We start from the raw sequence: 6261 nt of genomic DNA, 5'->3' as shown, positions 1-6261 counted from the left end.
AGCTCCTCTCTCCAACCGGTACGCTCTACTTTCCCTGGCATGTCTGACTTAGTGTGGTGTGATGAATCGACTGGTACGTTGTGGCCATTCATTCCTAAGCCCCTTCAACGCCAGGTCTTTGACAAACTACACACATTAGCACACCCCGGTGTCAAAGCTTCCACCCGTCTGGTAGCTGAACGGTTTGTCTGGAGAGACATGCGCCGTGACTGTCAGTCTTGGGCAAGGGCATGCATGGTGTGTCAACAGAATAAAGTTTCCAGGCACACTTCTCCACCCCTTGGCTGTTTTGCCCAACCGCCAGGCTGGTTTCACCATGTTCATGTCGACCTCGTAGGCCCTTTGCCCCCCTCCGAGGGTTTCCGTAACTTGTTTACAGCTATTGACAGGACGACTTGGTGGGCTGAGGCTGTGCCTATTCCGAACATTTCCTCTGAGACAGTAAGTCGAGCATTCTTAGATTCGTGGATCTCTAGATTTGGCTCACCTGTTTACCTCACCACTGACCAGGGGCGACAATTCGAGTCTTGAGTTTTCTCTGACTTATGTAAAATGTGTGGTATTGTCAAAATTCATACTTCTGCATACCACCCCCAAAGAAATTGGCTTGTCGAGCGATGGCATCGCACCTTAAAGTCTGCCCTGCGTTGCCATGACTCACTATGGACAGAGGCACTACCCTTCGTGCTTCTTGGCCTTCGTGCGACTTTCAAGGAAGACCTCATGGGTTCCGTAGCCGCGTTTGTGTATGGCCAACCTCTGGTTTTGCCTGGAGAATTAGTCACTCTGACCCCACTTCCACGGCCCTCTGAACTCCCTTCACTTCTCGAGCGGGTGCACTTGCACTGCAGCAAAATTCAGCCGCCACCTCCGGCTGCTCATACACCTCCGCACGTGTACGTACCGTGCAGGCTAGACTCTTGTGAGTACGTCTTTCTCAGAGACGACTCAGTCAAAGCCCCGCTTCAGTCGCCCTACACAGGTCCTTACAAGGTCGTCAAACGCTCTGAGAATAACATGGATCTCCTCATAAAAGACTCTGTAACCACGGTCTCACTCAACCGAGTGAAACCAGCTTTCATTGAGCCTCAGGTGAACCTCCCTGATTCTGCCCCTATTTCTCCCACTCCTGCTTTGAGTGGCCATCCATCTTCCCACACCATGCATTCAGGTATTGATTCTCCACAGCATGCTTCTCTGCCGAGCACTGCTCCTTCTCTGCGTTCATCTAATTTGAGTGGCCAATCTTTTCGGGGCTTCACTCCTCACAGCCCTCGCAGTCGAACTGCCAACCACTCGGATTCTACCATTGTGTTACCATCTTCGTGTGACAGCTCTTTGTCACGCCGTTCAATCCACACTGGCTCCTCGTTGCCTTCGGTCACGCTCCCTCGTCTGTCAGCTGATCGCCCGAGGTTGTCTCCTGCGCAGTCCAGTGCACCTGCCACCCCCCTCTTAGCAGATGCTTCCCCCTGCCATGGCTTTCCCACACCTCCCTGCCTCCCTACCATTGCTCGTACAGGTGCCATCCAAGAATTCACAACACATGTGCACCCTGATGACAAACATAAATTATCTGTTGTCGTAGATGGCAATACGGTGTGTGTGGTACTCGCGTGTGACAATATTGAGGGAGGAAGTGCAGAATCTCGTGTGGAGCGCCGCTTTAAAGTGAGCAGAAGTGCTGCGTGTGGCAATTTGCGTGCCTTTGTTAGGCCTTCTGGCAAGGTGCTTCTCCGCCTGCCAGCTGACAAAGTGCTACACCTCCATTCCAGGACGGGACGTCGTCTTCAGCCGCCGGCGTCGCTTGCTGACTTCATCGTCGACATACCGGGTTTCACCCCCCGGTCTCCTACCAGTCGACCGCTTCCGCCTGACGCAGAAGAACTGTGCGTTACCTTCCTAACTTCTCACCCCCCCCCCCCCATTCACAGGGACGTACTCCATACTGTGCGGGGGGGGGGGGGGGGGGGGGGGCTATGTGGCGTAGAGCGCCATAAATATCGATATTTGTTCTGTGTGTAAGTGTGCTATCTTTGAGGAGAGGGCTTTGGGCAGGATGTTGGACGCTAACGGCAGTTAGCCTCCGGACTTATATCTGTGTAGAAGCTAAGTGTGAATAAATCTGTATCTGAGAGAATTCTAGTTGTTTACCTACAACTATTCCATATTCCCTCAGTAGGATGTCACAGACTTTTTAAAGCTTTGTAGTTCAGTAAGAGATTTTATGTGTCCTGGTAATCTGTTGTAAAGTTTTGTTCCTGCATGATATACACCTTTTTGGCATAATGTGGTGTTACAATGATTAACATGTATGTCACTGTCTGACCTGGTCTGTAATCATGGACACTTTTGTTTTGAGGAAAAAGATTTTCTTTTCTCAGTATGCTTTTTTTGGCATGCGTGACTACTTCCAGTATATAAATGCAGGGAAGGGGTAGGATCTTTAGATCTTTAAAGAAAGGTTTGCATGATTTTCTACTGCTCACTTGTTTCATTATTCTTATAATTGCCTTTTGTTTCCTGAAAACTGTTAAGGCCTGATGTACATTTCCCCAGAAAATGATACCGTACTTCAGTATTGAATGTACACGAGCAAAGTATACAGCACTAACTGTTTCTGCACTAGTACTGTTGCAGAGAATTCTTACCACATAGCTCAATTTTGCTAGTTTTGAATTTAGGGCTGTGATATGAGTGTTCCATTTAAGATTTTCCTGGATATGAATCCCAAGAAATTTAGTTTCATTGACAGCACTAATGTTTTGGTTATCTATACATATTACAGGTTGTGCCGGATTTTTATTTTGATCAGTGTGGAAATTCATGAGTACCGTTTTTTGGGGATTAACTATTAGCCTGTTTCTGGTAAACCATTCAGACACTCCTTTTGTAATATCTTTTGCAGATGCAGTAAGATTTTCTTCATTATTCCCTTCAATCAACAGACTGGTGTCATCTGCAAACAGTACTGGTTCAGAATCCCTAACGTGTGACGGGAAATCATTAATGTACACCAGAAAAAAGAAAGGGACCTAAAATGGAGCCCTGTGGAACACCATGACTTAGGCCACATGGTTCTGAAAGGTGTACCTGGAGTTCATTTCCTTCCGTGTACTTAATTTCAGTTACCTGAGAGCGATATTCCAAATATGATTTAATCCACTGATTTGGCACACCTCTTACACAATACCATTCGAGCTTCCTCAGGAGTATAGAATGATCAATCACATCAAAAGCTTTTCTTAGGTCCAAGAATAAACCTGAGATATTTCTGTGGTTGTCCACTGCATTTAAGACATGGTTTATCAGATTGAAAGTGGCAGTTTCAATTGATCTCTGTGGTCTGAAGCCATGTTGACATTCAGAAATAATATTATTCTTGTCGAAGAATGTAATTAGTTTTGAAAGGAACACTTTTTCAATAATTTTCAAAAAACCTGACAATAAAGACACAGGCGTAAAGTTATCCATACATTGATGATCACCTTTTTTATATAGGGGTATTACTTTTGCCATTTTCAATTGCTGAGGGAAGACACCACCTGATAAGGATGAATTGCATATGTCCAATAAAGGTGAAAGTATTTGTCTTGCTGTTATTTTTATAATGTAATCTGGAATATCATCAATACCAGTTGAATACTTACTCTTCAGTGAATTAATGGTATTTAGGAGCTCTGGTGGGCTTACTGGACTGAGGAACATGGATATAGTATTTATTTCAATAGATGAAAGTTCTTTCCATGTTGTATTAGGTGGATTTCCAAATTTTTCCTTCACTAATTTCCCAGCAACAGTTGCATAGTAAGAATTGAAACTGTTTGCAACTTTCCTAGGGTCAGTGACATTCTTGCCATCATGTGATATCACAATATTTTTGTGAGTTGTCTTCTTCCCCATAAGATCCTGCACAGCTTTCCACATGGACTTAGTTTTATTGGATGACTTCATAATATATTTGTCATTTTCCTTAATTTTTGCCTCCTTTCACTCAGTTGTGCAGTACAGAAGACTCAGGCATGGCGTTTCTGTTGCAATAAGAATGTCTAGCAACAATATAACGTGACAAAAAAACTAAAAAGAAAACACCTGTCTGCTCAGTTGCACAGTGTAGGGGATGTGCAAAGTATTGGTGTCTGAGAACTATGCTAAGTGGCAACCAGCAGATGTAGTGGCAACAGCTGGCAAACATGCTGCACGACCCATAGACCCCTCCCAGGTGTCTTTGATGAGGCACACTGTACTTTGAATGGTGCCAGTTTAAAATCAAGGCTGAACATTAAAAAGGTCATAAATCTGTAGCAAACCCTGATTATTGAATTTTAGTCCAGGATAATATTGTGTAACGAGAGGATTATTATTATGTTTGGAGCGCACTCACATTCTAATTCCCACTATTGTTAAATTACTCTACTGGTGACAAATCACTGGAAACAGTAACTATTGTGAAAGACTTAGGAGTAATCATCTGGAATGAAAATACAAAACAAATTCTAGGAAAAATATATGTAAGGCTGAGATTTGTTTGGAGATTCTTGAGGGAATGTATTCATCCACAAAAAAGTGGCTTGCAACACTCCTGGTTAATTGATTCTTGCATATTACTCACCAATCTGAAGCACTTACCAGGACTGATTAATATACGAGGCACAGAAGACCCAACAAATAGTGGTTCATTTTGTCACTGGGAGTGTAGCTGCCACTACAGCTTTATGCAGATGCTCAAGAAACTCCACTAGCAGAAAGAAAGGCCTTGTGCACATGGAGAGGTTTACCACTGAAATTCCAAGAGAGTATGTCCTGGGAAGACTCGCAATATTTTAGTTCCTCCCAAATATGTCTTGTGAAAAGTTCATAGTGAGAAAATCAGAGAAATTATAGCTAATATGTAGATTACCAACAAACATTCTTCCCATATATCATCTGTGAATGGTACAGTGACTGGGGAAAAACATGGTGCTACCAGAAGTACCCTCTAACACACACATTAAGGTTGTTTGCAAAATATAAACAGAATCAAGATATTCATGCTTTGTGGACCCCACCCCAAAGTGGGTATTTGTGGTCTCTCATCATATACAAAGGAAAAGGCACCAAGACTAACAAAATGTATTGGGACATCTTTAGTTATCTGAGACTGTAATGCCATTTATTAAGCACCTCTGAACAATCCCTGAACAAAGTATGTGACATTAATATAACCTCAGAGTAAAAAAGTCATCATGGCACAAAATGGAACTGCGCCAGGAACAAATTCTCTGTTTCCAGAATGAGATTTTCACTCTGCAGCGGAGTGTGCACTGATATGAAACTTCCTGGCAGATTAAAACTGTGTGCCGGACCAAAACTCGAACTCAGGACCTTTGCCTTTTGCGGGCAAATGCTCTACCATCTGAGCTACCCAAGCACGACTCATGCCCCGTCCTCACAGCTTGCCCGCGAAAGGCAAAGGTCCCGAGTTCGAGTCTCGGTCCGGCACACAGTTTTAATCTGCCAGGAAGTTTCATATCAGCACACACGCCACTGCAGAGAGAAAATCTCATTCTGGAAACATCCCCTAGGCTGTGGCTAAGCCATGTCCTCGCAATATCCTTTCTTTCAGGAGTGCATGTCTTCGCAATATCCTTTCTTTCAGGAGTGCTAGTTCTGCAAGGTTCACAGGAGAGCTTCAACTGGATTGTGCTGGATAATGAAGGTACTACTATTAAGACAAATCTATCTTATAGGCTTCCACTGACATACTACAATAAGTAATAACTACAACAAGTTTTAATGCAGATCTGAGCTGCATCTAAAGTGTAATGACATAAATAGAACTGTCCACACCAAGCATATGTCAAATTCAAAATATTTAAGTAAATTCCGTATTTTCATATTATTACTGATAACTCATTTATCCACATTTTATGCATGTATTCATAACATTTTATTCTATGTATCGGGTGATTGGTAAAAATGAGCAAAGTCTGAAATTTAGTCAGCCAATAAATTTATAGCAGCTTTGGTGCCACCAATTAGACAATGACTTTTCTTCGATATTTGAGCACTGCAAGATGTAATGAACTGAAAACATTTATAACAGCAGTGAAACAGATAGCAGAGAGAATCATATGTAGGTAGCTGGGAGGGCAATGTTTGGGGCTGGTGCTGCTGTAGGTATGGTGATGAGTAAGATACTATAATCACATGGTATATGTAAATAATAGCAATAAGAGGAGAAGAACAAATTTCTATATTTCCATCTATGATCAAAAAAAT

Source organism: Schistocerca nitens, chromosome 6 (genome assembly GCF_023898315.1).
Source record: "Schistocerca nitens isolate TAMUIC-IGC-003100 chromosome 6, iqSchNite1.1, whole genome shotgun sequence".
Lineage (NCBI taxonomy): Eukaryota > Metazoa > Arthropoda > Insecta > Orthoptera > Acrididae > Schistocerca > Schistocerca nitens.
This window is presented reverse-complemented; position numbering follows the sequence as displayed.